The sequence below is a fragment of the Heptranchias perlo genome, chromosome 1 (assembly GCF_035084215.1).
Source record: "Heptranchias perlo isolate sHepPer1 chromosome 1, sHepPer1.hap1, whole genome shotgun sequence".
Classification (NCBI taxonomy): Eukaryota; Metazoa; Chordata; class Chondrichthyes; order Hexanchiformes; family Hexanchidae; genus Heptranchias; species Heptranchias perlo.
In genome coordinates, this window is record NC_090325.1 from 141,552,116 (window position 1) to 141,567,228 (window position 15,113).

Genomic DNA, 15,113 nt, shown 5'->3' on the forward strand with positions numbered 1-15,113 from the left:
CCTCCTATCAACTGGGCACAGTATGTACCTCCTGCTCCTCACACCGGCCAGTAGCAACTCAAGCAAAGAGTCGTTGGGTGCTGTCTTAGTCCTTTGGTGCTCCTTATCTGAAAATTCCTCCTTTCTCCCTCAAAATCCATGGCTGCAATGGCCCTTTAAATATTCCAATTCATAGCATGTCATTCGGGTGCGCAGAACCCCTGCTGCGCAGCTTGGAGAAGCGAAACCTGAAAGTTACATTAAGGACCTTCAATTGAGTCATGATTGCTCGAGCCGACGCATGCAAAATTTTTCCAGGTTTCCCATGTGACTTTTCACTCCCTCCCCTGGCATGTTCAAATTATGCACTATATCTCCACAGAACACAGCACAAAACCATCCTATCTCATGGAATAGCTAATCATCTGAGGCTATGTTTTATCCTTATAATCTCCAATCACATGTCAAACCAAACACTTATTCAGCATTTACTTATGTATACGTTTATTGTTTTATACTTTCCAATTCCCCCCTTACCCCTGAAAGCACTGCTGCCTCACTGGGGCACGGATCCCCCCGGTACATTGTCCCTGTCACTATTATTCATGTGTAAGCCTTGAGTGAAGTGTAAGTAAGTGAGTACAGCAAGGTTATCTGACTGCTGAAGAACATCACAACCAAGCCAATTCTACCCTTACACAAGGGGAAATTTTAACCTATCCCGTCCAGCTGGAACGAAACGGACATAAAATATTCGATTCCCGCCAGTCACCATCTTAACTAGGCCCTTTCTTTAGGAGAAGCCTGCCTGGCCAAGGCAGGAACCTCACTAATACATGCAAATCGAGATCCTATAATGTCATTAGGACCCAGTTGGCATTTTTATGGTCAACTCAGTAAAACCTGGTGGGGAAGAAGAGGAGGCCCTCTAAGCTAAGTCAATACTTGCCTTATTGGCACAGCTCCCCCAACAAGGCTTACCTTGGTGTCGGTGGGTGGCCTGAGCCCATAAGGACCGCTGGATGGGTCATTCTACTTCCAGTACCTATGGGTGGAGCGTGCAAACTCCGCCCAATCTGAAAATTGCGTTGGGGTAGGACCAGCGTAGGACCCAAATTTAAATTTTAATAGGCTCCTGCCTGCTTCGGGTGGAAGCGCAGGCTTTTTTTTTTCAAGCCCACTCAAAAGTCAAGTTGGCAGGCCTCAGACAGCCAGTGGGTGGTAAGTTTTATTCAAAAAATTTCATCAGCCTACTGCCTTGCTTTTCAGCGTGAACAGGCCAGTAGGCAGACGAGAATGACCCTTGTGGTATCGACCAGCTCACTCAAAACCTTCTGTGACTGGTAGGCACTGCATGGAGTTTTTGTAACAATTTTCCTTGACCTCACCATCCTAACTTAGTTTGTTAACTGTTGATTTTAAAAATCAGTTTGAATGGGACAGCTGCTCCCTGCAGAAATATTAGTGATGTAATTTGATTGGCCTATTTGAATATTCTTAGAAATTTCTTCCTATAACATCATGTGGTGTCTAGCAGCTCAGTGCATGACTTTAGCAAAAATTTTTTATTTCCCTCTACCTCACCAGTTTAATTTGTTATTTTAGTAAATAGGTTTTAAAAATCAGTTTGAGTGGGCCAGATTCCTCTCACACCATCCTGAATTTTAATGGTGTCACTCCTTTAAGGGAAGACACTTGTAGGAATCCCAGTAGGGTTAGGCTTGCTTAGCCCACAACTCCATTTGCCTGCCTTGGGATGTTTTACTCCATTAAAGGCGCTATATAAATGCAAGTTGTTGTTGCTACAAAATAGGACCCTTTCACGATATATCAACATGTGGGGATGATTTTCAAGTAGCGCCCAAATGGGCGTGAAGTGGACGGGCCATTTTGAGGCGTGTGCCTCATTTCCATAGCAAGGGCGAGTTGTCAGTGCTATTCGCATTTGTAATTAACAACTCTACCATTGCGGGGCAGGAAATTGATTTAAAGGCAGCCTGCACCACTTAAAGGGGAGATGCCTATGTTGAATGACAGAGCTGCTGCTGCAAACGAAATGTCTGCTGCTAGAGCCTCCCCATTTCTCAGACAGTGTCCTGGAGGTCTTGGTGTTGATCTTCACAGATGAGTGCAGATTGCCCCGCCAGATGGCCTGGAAACAATGGACTATCCAGTGGGGCACTCTGGCCCCTTGCTAGTCTAGGGGTGCCATGACCAATTATAGCACCCTTACCACTTCCCAGCTGAAATCAGCTAACTCAGCACAGACCAGGAATTGAATCTTGGACCTTCCTGGTTTGCATGACACAGCTACTCACTGGAGAAACATACTGAGCTATTGGCAGATTTGATTATTTGTTTCCTACATTACAACAGTGACTACGGGGCCGATTTTCGGATGGCGGAGTGGGTGCGTTGGGGCTCCTAAAATCGTAGAAATCCAGAGCGGGTGCGGAGCCTGGCTCCAACCCGCTGACTTCCGGGTTCCCCAGTGACGCGTTCGGATGCGCACGTGCCTCCCGAATGCAGGAGTCCCATCGGCAATTAAAGCAGTGGGATGATAATTTCCATACTTTGACGGAAATAGTTAAGGTACTTGAAATACCTGATTGAGTAGACATTTTGGCAGGAGTGAAGGATCCTCAGTGTGTTTCCCGTGCTGTGGGAAACACGCTCTGGTGGAGCAGACGTTTTTCAGCCAGCAGCCAATGGGAGATGCAAATGATTATTTGACAGGTGGGGAGAAAACCTCATTTATTGCAGCAGGGCACTCTGTCACTTCAGACAAAGTTTTGGCTGCAAGACCTTTGTGTTTTTACTCAAAATTCTTACTTTCCACCCAAAACTCTGCTGTGCAAACATATTTACCTACTTTGTGGACCCCCTCAAACTCACACCGTCAGGATGGGGGGGGGGGGGTGCCATGGCTTCATTCACCACTAAATCCGAGGAAGAGCAACATCGCCAGCCTCGCCAGGCATGGCATTCACCTCCACCGCGTGGAGCTCCACAACGCAGTGCTGCGCCACAGGCACTTGCACAAGAGCACGGAGGGCAACAACAGAGAGAGCGACGTCACAGGAGGCACTACCCTCGCAACAGGGTCTACAGACCCAGGCTCAGCTTCCTGGACCTCTCTGAGGAGCAGTGCATACAGAGGCTCAAAGTCAGTTGCCAGGTAGTTGCAGACATCTGCAGCCTCCTTCATGCCGAGCTGCTCCCAGCTGGGCTGAGCAACATCTCCTTACCTGTCGCTGTCAAAGTCACCACTGCCCTTAACTTCTTTGCCTCCGGATCATTCCAGGGTGCCACCAGGGACATCGCCAGGGTCCCTCAGCTGTCTGCACACAAGTGCATAAGGCAGGTCACCAACAGTTTGTTTCGCAGGGCCTCGCACTACGTCAACTGCCCCATGGACTACCTCAGCTAGATGGAGAGGGCAGTGGGATTCCACGCTGTGGCTGGCTTCCCACGGGTGCAGGTGTAATCAATTGCATCCATATAGCAATATGAGCACCTCCACACGAGCCAGGACTGTTCATCAACAAGAAAGGCTATCACTCCATCAAAACTCAGCCTGTTTGTGACCCTTCACTTGTGCGCCGGATACCCTAGCAGTTACCACGATTCCTTGATCCTCCGGGAGTCCAACATCCCGACCCTCTTCCACGCACTGAACATCTGCAGCCTCCTTCATGCCGAGCTGCTCCCGGCTGCGCCAAGCAACATCTCCTTACCTGTTGCTGTCAAAGTCACCACTGCCCTCAACTTTTTCGCTTCCGGATCATTCCAGGGTGCCACTGGGGACATCGCAAGGGCTGGCTCCTGAGGACAAAGGATACCCCCTGCACACGTGGCTTACGACGCCTCTGAAGAACCCCACCACCGAGCAACAGCGTCGATATAATGACAGCCACATTGCTACCAGGTCTACAACTGAGCATGCCATAGGGCTGCTCAAGATGCACTTCAGGTGCCTTGATCGTCCTGGGGGAGTGCTTCAAAACGCGGTCAGAGTGGGATGCATTATAGTCGTCTGTTGTGCCCTGCTCAACGTGGCACAACTGAGAGGGGTGCCGCTTGAGGAGGCCTCATCCACATTGAGAAGGAGGAGGAGGAGGAGGAGCAGCAGGAGCAACCCATGGGCAGAACAGCGGCTCACCTGGCTACTTGTGAGGCCAGGGAGTCACTGATATGTGAACAATTCTCCTAACATCAGACAGTGTGAAGAGTCCAGTCCTCACCACCTGGATAGAGCAGTGGCCACACCAGCCCCCCAGCCCCCCACCCCCCACCTCCCTGCACAAAACAGTCCTGCAACTACACATACACCCACTGTAGAGTGACCCAATGGGTGGCATCAAGTTTGGGCGTTAATGGTGAACCTCATGAAAGGGCCTTATTACATAAGCCAGTCAATCATGGCCAAAACGTGGCAGAAGTTGTGACAATAATAATATTTAATTTGCTTTTTGTTAAACGCACATATAAATAAAAAACATGACCAACCGTCAAAGATCATTGTGCATCCCCTTTGTGCCTACAAAACCTTCACCTTTCGCTTCCGACTACTTCTATGTGGTGCATCCCCTGTGGCCACAGCAGAGGTAGTGGCGGGTTGCTCTTGTTCATGCTCTGACCGATTAGATGCTTTGGGCCTACGCCCTCTCGGTTTTGGTGCCCGTGAGGGCCCCTCCAAAGACTGCTCCACCTGCACCTGTGCAGGGGCAGACTCGGCCACCCGGAGAGGAGGCAGCATTGCGGGTACTAGTTGAGAAGGGAGCAACTGGTGAGACATGCGGGCGCTTTGAGTGGCTTCCCCACTTCCATGTCCCCTTTAGCCATCGTCCTCCCCCGTGGGCCAGGCCCACACTACTCCTACCACTCTGCTGGACGATGGTTTGGAGGACATGTGTGAAGCCTTGTAAGGCCAGTGCTAGTGTATCTGCCTGCCTGTTTAAGGCAGCAGAATGTTGTTCACCCTGAGTCTGAATGGCCGTTATCAGGGCCTGAATGGACTCATTTGTGAGCCGTGCTTGAAGCTCCATGGAGGCTAGCCTTCCCTCCATCGCAGACATTCCCGCACTTACCTGTGACACTATCTCAGGGATGCCCTCACATCCCTGCGACACTATCTCAGAGATGCCCTCACATCCCTATGACAGTATCGCAGATTTTCCCTCCCTTACCTGTGCCACCATTCCACTCATGCAGGAATTGGACTCCTCCATCCTCTGCGCGATTGTGGAGAGTATGCATGGCACCTGTTCCAGCACCTCGCAAATGTGCTGCTGCCCCTCGATCATTCTCCTTTTAAAGGATGACCCCCAGGGTTCAGCATCTGTGTCAAGCTGAGCAGAGCCTGGAGCGGAGTGCTCCCACCGACGCGGACTCTCCACAGCTGCCTCTGCCACCAGTGTCTGCTTGTGCTCACGTGTGTGGTAACTCACCATGTGCGACACCAACTAACCGCGGACTGGGACCCACCGAAGTATGTGTATCTGCACTGGTGGATGGCGCGCTCAGATGTGACTGTGCAACCTCAGAGGCTGGCAGGTCCTCTGAGGAATCACCCTCCACCATCACAGCGGTCCCTGAAGGCCCTGTAAGAGAACAGAAGGCAATATTAAGCATGATCACAGACGTTGAGGTGCTGAAGATGGCAAGGCGTGTTGACAACAATTCATATTGTATGTGCTGAATGTTAAAGTTTTGTCACCCGACATTTGTCGGGTGCCAGTCTCGGCGTCCCTGACGGACAGGCACTGGAGGATGCGGCTTAGCTCCAGCGCCTCCTGCTCCGCGTCTGTGAGGATGACTGTTGCAGACCCACTCCGGTCCTTGCCCTCTCCCGGGCATTCTGGGCTCTCTTCTCCTGTAAGGGGAGAAAGTACAGATGCATGAGTGAGTGATGGTGACGTGGCCAACCAATGAATACATTGGTTTGTGTGCAGCTGACCGTGAAAGAGATGCATCAGAGGGTGAGTATGAGACAGAGCCACGACGAGCCATGAAGATTGGGTTGAGTGGTAGTGATGGGGTGAGTAATGGGGAGGTGAGGAAGTGTAGGTAAGTTGATGATGAGCTTTGAGTGGGTATGAGGAGTGATGTGATAGAGTAGTGTTGGCAGCGCAGAATGAATTGGGGGGTGGGGGCGGTGATGTGGCAGACGAAATGTCGGAGCATGAGTAAGTGTGCTCACTTTGGCTAACTTAGTTAGATCATTGAAGCACTTCCTGCACTGGATCCAGGTGCGGTAGATGTTGCTGCTGCTGGTGACCTCTGCCACCTCGAGCCAGGCCTTCTTGGTAGCAAAGGCAGGCCACTTTCTCCCGTCTGCCGGGTAGAACACATCCTTCCTCCTCCTCCTATCCAGTAGCACCTGGAGTGAAGGCATCACTAAATCTAGGAACAGCCTTTCCCCTGGGCTGCTCCAATTGTGCTATTTGGGTGTTTGCTCAAGGAGCAGCCATTGGAGGACTGCCCCTTTAAATAGAGCTCCTCCAGCTGACAGCCTGTAATGTGGGTGCGCAGTTCGCCCCCTGCGCAACTTTCGGATGCCAAACCCGGAAGCCATGTTAAGTGGCTCCAATTTACCCGCGATCGCGTGGGGAACGGACAGATTTTATTGGGCGGGTTACCCATGCGCCCAATTCCGCCCCCCCCGCCCCACCCCGAGCGGTCATCCCACCTGCCCACTAATATCGGGGCCTACACTTCAAAAGTATTTCATTGGCTGTAAAGTGCTTTGGGACGCCCTGAAGTTGTGGAAGGTGCTATATAAATACAAATCTTTCTTCTTTCAATGGTGCAAAATATTAGCTGGCACCAGCTATTCCTCACGTGATAAATTTCTGATCTTGAACAAATTATCTGACGGAAGCATTGAGTCAAGGCTAGTGCTTTTCCATGAGTGAAGGAGAGAAAAATGGAAAGGAAATGAATCTGGACCGCTTTGCGTACCACACCAGAACGCTATTGGCAGTGGCAAATGAACAGGTTACCATGCTATCCTTTTAGTCAGGGATTGTTTATGAGGGTCAAAAGGAGAAGAAAATTGTGAGTTAACCTTCCTCTGTGGTGTAATATATTAATATACCCATGTATCCACACTACTAGGACAATCAGCATTTTTCCCATATTTATTATTATTTAGCGTATGCAGACTCGGCCTATAATTTCAGCCATCTTAGAGCATTGTCATCACCAGCATGCAGAGTGCAAAGGCCCCCAGATACTTTAGTTAATGCGTATGACTCAATGCTATGGGACATGGTTTGTATTTGTCCGCAAGGGCATTTTTTATTGTTATGAGGGCCCCATGGGTGAAGATTTGAGGCGCACTGTCCCTGTCTAGTTCAAAAGTGTTTGAGAAGTGCCCAACTATGACATAGCCAGTCGAAATCTGGTTGACATCTGTAGAGTTGGAGATAATATAGTGACTCATGGGAGCATCTTTTGTCAAATCTACGCTAGTGAGTTGATAAGGAAAATTCAAAGCAATCAGGAAAGGTTGACCATATTGGGTGTCTCGAAGGAAGCCATGCTGTTGGTGGAAAGAACAAATCAGAGTGAATTGGGGGGCATTGCATCAGCCTTCTCATCATGCCCCCTATGGGTAATTGATTTATCAGTGAAACTAACAATGCAACCAGCAGACTGAATCAGAGAATCTTCAGCTCCCAGTCAATCAGCTAATAATGTCAATATTCTTCATAGAACGATAGATGTTTACACAACAGAAGGAGGCCATTAAGCCCAACATGTCTGTGCCAACTACTGGGTAGAGTAATTCAAAACTAATCCCACTGCCCTAGTTTCTCCCCATCGTCCTGTACCTTCATCATAGTATCAAAGTATAGTATGTTACAGCACAGAAGGAGGCCATTCAACCTATCGTGCCAGTGCCAAGTCTTTGGAAGAGCTATCCAATTAGTCCTACTCCCTTGCCCTTTCCCCATAGCCGTGCAAATTTTTCCCTTCAAGTATTTATCCAGTTCCCTTTTGAAAGTTATTACTGAATCTACATCCACCACCCTTTCAGGCAGTGCATTTCAGATCATAACAACTCCCTGCATAAAAAATTTTTTCCTTATGTCGCCTCTGGTTCTTAAGGTGTTCCAAACGCCTTAAATCTGTATCCTCTGGTTACATACGAACATACGAATTAAGAGCAGGAGTAGGCCATTCGACCCCTCGAGCCTGCTCTGCCATTTGATAAGATCATCGCTGATCTGATTGCGACCTCAACCCTACTTTCCCGACTACCTACGATAACCTTTGACTCCCTTGTTAATCAGGAATCTATCTAACTCAGCCTTAAAATATTCAATGACCCTGCCTCCAGCACTGTCTGGGGAAGTTCCATAGACTCACGACTTTCAGAGAAAACATTTCTCCTCAGCTCTGTCTGAAATGGGAAACCCCTTATTTTTAAACTGTGGCCCCTAGTTCTAGTCTCTCCCACAAGGGGAAACATCCTCTCAGCATCTACCCCTACTAGTCCCCTCAGGATCACCTCTCATTCTTCTAAATTCCAGTGTATACAGGCCCAACTTGTCCAACCTTTCCTCATAAGATAACCCCCTCATCCCAGGAATCAGTCAAGTGAACCTTCTCTGAACCGCCTCCAAAGCAATTATGTCCTTTCTTAAATAAGGAGACCAAAACTGCACACAGTATTCTAGATGTGGTCTCACCAATGCCCTGTACAACTGTAGCAAAACATCTCTACTTTTATATTCCATTCCCCTTGCAATAAATGACAACATTCCATTTGCCGTCCTAATCACTTGCTGTACCTGCACACTAACTTTTTGTGATTCATGTACTAGGACACCTAGATCCCTCTGTACCTCAGAGTTCTGCAATCTCTCTCCATTTAAATATACTGCTTTTCTATTCCTCCTGCCAAAGTGGACAAGTTCACATTTTCCCACATTATACTGACCCTTCTGCCACTGGAAACAGTTTCTCCTTATTTACTCTATCAAAACCGTTCATGATTTTGAATACCTCTATCAAATCTCCCCTTAACCTTCTCTGTTCTAAGAAGAACAACCCCAGCTTCTCCAGTCTCTCTCTACATAATTGAAGTCCCTCATCCCAGGTACCATTCTAGTGAATCTCTTCTGCACCCTCTCTAAGGCCATGACATCCTTCCTAAAGTGTGGTGCACAGAATTGAACACAGTACTCCAGCTGAGGCCTAACCAGTGTTTTACAAAGGTTTAGCATAACTTCCTTAGTGTTGTACTCTATGCCTCTATTAATAAAGCCCAGGATCCCATATGCATTTTTAACAGCCTTCTCAACTTATCCTGCCACCTTCAAAGATTTGTGTACATACACTCCCAGGTCTTTGTTCCTGTACCCTGTTTAAAATTATACCATTTAGTGTATATTGCTTCTCCTCATTTTTCCTACCAAAATGTATCACTTCACACTTCTCTGCATTCAATTTCATCTGCCATGTGTCTGCTCATCTCACTAGTCCGTCTATGTTCGCCTGAAGTCTGTTAATATCTTTCACATTGTTTACTACGTTCCTGAGTTTCATGTCATGTGCAAACTTTGAAATTATTCCCCATATACCCAAGTCCAGGTTGTTAATATGTATCAAAAAGAGCAATGGTCCTAATACTAACCCCTGGGGAATACCACAGTATACTTCCCTCCAGTCTGAAAAATAACCGGTCACCAGTACTCTCTGCTTTCGTCTCTTAGCCAATTTTGTATCCATGCTGCCACTGTCCCTTTAATCCCATGGGCTTTAATTTTGCTAACAAGTCTATTATGTGGTACTTTATCAAATGCCTTTTGAAAGTCCATATACACATCAACTGCACTACCTTCATCAACCCTCTCCATTACTTCATCAAGGAACTCAATTAAGTTAGTCTTGATTTCCCTTTAACAAATCCGTGCTGACTTTCATTTATTAGCCCATAATTTTCCTAGTGCCAATTAATCTTGTCCCAGATTATTGTCTCTCAAAGTTTCCCCACCACCGATGTTAGGCTGACTGGCCTGTAATTGCTGGGTTTATTCCTTTCCCTTTTTTTGAACAGGGGTGTAACATTTGCAATCCTCCAGTTTTCTGGCACTGCCTCTGCAATTTCTATCCTTACTTCCCTCAGTTTCCTAGAATGCATCCCATCTGGACTGGGAGACTTTTCTAGTTTGAGTACTGCCAACCTTTCAAGTACCTCCTCTTTATCTATTTTTATCCTATCCAATATCACGACTACCTCCTCCATTACTACTACATTGGCAGCATCCTCTTCTTTAGTGAAGACCGATTAAAGTATTCTTTTAGTACCTCAGCCATACCCCCTGTCTCCATAAGATGATCTTTTTTGTCCCTAATTGGCCCCACCCTCCCTTTCACTGCCCTTTTACTATTTATATGTTTAAAGAAGACTTTGGGTTCCCTTTTCTGTTAGCTGCTAATCTATTCTCATGCTCTCTCTTTGCCCCTCTTATTCCCTTTTTCAGATCTCATCTGTACTTTCTGTATTTAGCTTGGTTCTCTACTGTATTATCAACCTTAAGTTTGTCATAAGCCTCCTTTTTAATCTCTATATCTTCAGTCATCCAGGGAGCTCCAGCTTTGGATATCCTTCCTTTCTCCCTCGTGCGAATGTACCTGAACTATCTCTTCCTTGAAGGCCTCCCATTGTTCAATTACTGTTTTGCCTACAAATTTATGATTCTAATCCACCAATGCAAGATTCCTTTTTTACTCACTGAAGTCAGCCTTCCTCCAGTTAAGTATTTTTATCCTTGATTATTCTTTGTCCTTTTCCATAACTATTCTAAACCTGATAATATTATGATCATTGTTCCCCAAATGCCCCCCCACTGAAACATGCTCCACTTGCCCCACTTCATTCCCCAGAACTAGATCCAGCTAGAACTACTTCCTTCCTCGTTGGGCTGGAAACACACTGATCAACAAAGTTCCCTTGTGTACATTTCAGGAACTCCTCCCCCTCTTTTCCCTTTACACTGTTACTATTCCAGTCTGTATTGGGATAATTGAAGTCCCCCATTATCACTACTCCATAGTTCTTGCATCTTTCTGTAATTTGCCTGCAAATTTGCGCCTCTATCTCTGTCCCATTACTTGGTGGCCTAATGTATACATCCAGTAGCATAATTGCTCCTCTTTTACTCCTTAATTCTAACTAAATAGATTCTGTCTTTGACCCTTGAACTACATCATCCCTTTCCAGTGCTACAATAGCATCTTTGATCAATACTGCCAACCCATCCCTCCTTTCTTTCCTTTCCTATCTTTCCTGAATACCTTGTAGCCAGGAATATTAAGTACCCAATCCTCCCCTTCTTTGAGCCAGGTCTCTGTTATTGCCACTATATCATAGTCCCGTGTGGCGACTTGAGCCTGCAGCTCCCCAACCGTACTTATTTAAACTAAACTATTTAAACTAGAGGGGGGGAGGGCTCAGGTGGGGCGAAGTTTAGATTGATAGAGAAAAGACAAGGAAGTAGTACAGGAAAGTGATGGGGGTAATGATAAACAGAGTGTGTCAGGAAGGGACAGAGCGTACAAACATAAGAGTTCACTAGCAAATGGGGCCGGGGTAGGAAAGAATGGTAAAAAGACAAAGTTAAAGGTTCTTTATCTGAATGCGCGCAGCATTCGTAATAAGATAGATGAATTGACGGCACAAATAGAAACAAATGGGTATGATCTTGTGGCCATTACAGAGATGTGGTTGCAAGGTGACTAAATATTCAGGGTTATTTAACATTTCGAAAGGATAGGAAAAAAGGTAAAGATGGTGGGGTAGCTCAGTTAATAAAGGATGAAATTGTTATAAAAGTGAGAAGTGATCTTGGCTTACAAGATCAAGATGTCGAATCAATTTGAGTGGAGGTAAGAAATAGCAAGGGAGTAGTATATAGGCCCCCTAACAGTAGCCACACTGTAGGGCAAAATATAAATCAGGAAATAAGGGGGGCTTGTAAAAAAGTTAATGCAATAATCATAGGCGATTTTAACTTTCACATAGATTGGACAAATCAAATTGGCAAAAATAGCCCTGAGGAGGAGTTCATAGAGCGTATTAGGGACTGTTTCTTAGACCAATACATCGGGGAACCAACCAAGGAACAGGCCATTTTGGATCTGGTAATGGGTAACGAAACAGGATTAATTAATGATCTCAAAGTAAAGGACCCTTGGGAAGCAGTGATCATAACACGATGAATTTCGCATCCAATTTGAAAGCGAGGATCTTGGGTCTGAAACTACTGTATTAAACTTAAATAAGGGCGGAATTGGCTAAAGTGGACTGGGTAAACAGATTAGATGGTATGATGGTGGATAAGCAGTGGCAAACATTTAAAAAGATATTTTATGACTCGCAACAAAAATATATCCCTGTGAGGAGGAAAGACTCCACAAAAAGGGTGAACCAACCATGGCTAACTAAGGAAGTCAAGGATGGTATCAGGTTAAAAGAAAAAGCATACAACGTGGCAAAGATTACTGGTAAGCCTGAAGACTGGGAAAATTTTAAAAACCAGCAAAGGATGACTAAAATAATAATAAAGAGGGAGAAAATAAATTATGAGAGTAAACTAGCAAGAAACATAAAAACTGACAGTAAAAACTTCTACAAGTAAATAAAAAGGAAGAGAGTAGCTAAAGTAAATATTGGTCCCTTAGAGGATGAGACTGAGACTGGGGAAATAATAATTGAAAACAAGGAAATGGCAGAGGAATTGAACAGATATTTTTTATCTGTCTTCACAGTAGAAGACACTAATAACATACCAATAATAGTAGAAAATCAAGGGGCAAAGGGGAGGGAGGAACTAAAAACAATCACTATCACTAGAGAAAAAGTACTAGGTAAACTAATGGGTCTAAAAGGCTGACAAGTCCCCTGGACCTGATGGCTCACATCAGAGGGTCTCAAAGGAAGTGGCTACAGAGATAGCGGATGCATTGGTTGTAATCTTCCAGAATTCACTAGATTCTGGAAAGGTCCCAGCGGATTGGAAAACCGCAAACGTAACACCCCTATTCAAGAAGGGAGTGAGACAGAAAGCAGGTAACTATAGGCCAGTTAGCCCCTAACATCTGTCATTCGGAAAATGCTAGAATCCATTAATAAGGAAGTTGTAGCAGGACATTTGGAGACTCATAATACAATCAAGGAGAGTCAACATGGTTTTATGAAGGGGAAATCATGTCTGACAAATTTATTAGAGTTCTTTGAGGAAGTAACGGGCAGGGTGGATAGAGGGGAACCAATGGATGCAGTATATTTGGATTTCCACAAGGCATTCAATAAGGTGCCACGTAAAAGATTACTGCACAAGATAAGAGCTCATGTTGTTGGGGGTAATATACTGGCATGGATAGAGGAATGGCTAACTAACAGAAAATAAAGTGTTGGGATAAAAGGGTCATTTTCAAAATGGCAATCTGTAACTAGTGGGGTGCTGCAGGGATCAATGCTGGGGCCACAATTATTTACAATATATATCAATGACTTGGATGAAGGAACAGAGTGTCTTGTGGCCACATTTGCTCATGATACAAAGCTAGGTGGAAAAGCAAGTTGGGATGAGGACACAAAGTGTCTGCAAAGGGATATTGACAGGTTAAGCAAATGGGCAAAGATTTGGCAGATGGAATGTAATGTGGGAAAATGTGAAGTGATCCACTTTGGGAGGAAAAATAAAAAAGCAAAATATTATTTGAATGGAGAAATACTACAAAATGCTGAGGTACAGAGGGATCTGGGTGTCCTCGTACATGAAACACAAAAAAGTCAACGTACAGGTGCAGCAGGTAATCTGGAAAGCAAACGGAATATTGACCTTTATTTCCCAGGGGGATGGAGTATAACAGCAGGGAAGTCATGCTACCACTGTACAGGGTGCTGGTGAGACCACAGCTGGAGTACTGCGTAAAGTTCTGGTGCCCTTATTTAAGGAAGGACATACTTGCATTGGAGGCAGTTCAGAGAAGGTTTACTAGGTTGATTCCAGGTATGGAAGGGTTGTCTTATCAGGAAAGATTGAACAGGTTGGGTCTATACTCATTGGAGTTTAGAAGAATGAGAGGAGATCTTATTGAAACATACAAGATTCTGAGGGGACTCGATAGGGTAGATGCTGAGAGGATGTTACCCCTCATGGGGGAATCTAAAACTAGGGGGCGTAGTCTCAGAATAAGGGGTCGCCCGTTTTAAGACGAAAATGAGGAGGAATTTCTTCTCCCAGAGGGTCGTGAATCTTTGGAATTCTTTACCCCAAAAAGCTGTGGAGGCGGAGTCATTGAATACATTCAATATCGGACAACTAGGCACCGGACACGACAAAGGCAAACCAAGCCCAGTCGACCCTGCAAAGACCTCCTCACTAACATCTGGGGACTTGTGCCAAAATTGGGAGAGCTGTCCCACAGACTAGTCAAGCAACAGCCTGACATAGCCATACTCACAGAATCATACCTTTCAGCCAACATCCCAGACTCTTCCATCACCATCCCTGGGTATGTCCTGTCCCACCGGCAGGACAGACCAACCAGAGTGGCGGTACAGTGATATACAGTCAGGAGGGAGTGGCCCTGGGAGTCTTCAACATTGACTCCAGACTCCATGAAATCTCATGGCATCAGGTCTAACATGGGCAAGGAAACCTCCTGCTGATTACCACCTACCGTCCTCCCTCGGCAGATGAATCAGTCCTCCTCCATGTTGAGTACCACTTGGAGGAAGCACTGAGGGTAGCAAGGGCACAGAATGTACTCTGGGTGGGGGGCTTCAATGTCCATCACCATGAGTGACTCGGTAGCACCACTACTGACCGAACTGGCAGAGTCCTGAAGGGCATAGCTGCCAGACTGGGCCTGCGGCAGGTGGTGAGCGAACTAACACGAGGGAAAACCCTACTTGACCTCATCCTCACCAATCTACCTGTCGCAGATGCATCTGTCCATGACTGTATTGGTAGGAGTGACCACCGCACAGTCCTCGTGGAGACGAAGTCCCGTCTTCGCACTGAGGGCACCATCCAACGTGTTGTGTGGCACTATCACCTTGCTAAATGGCATAGATTCAGAACAGATCGAGCAGCTCAAAATTGGGCATC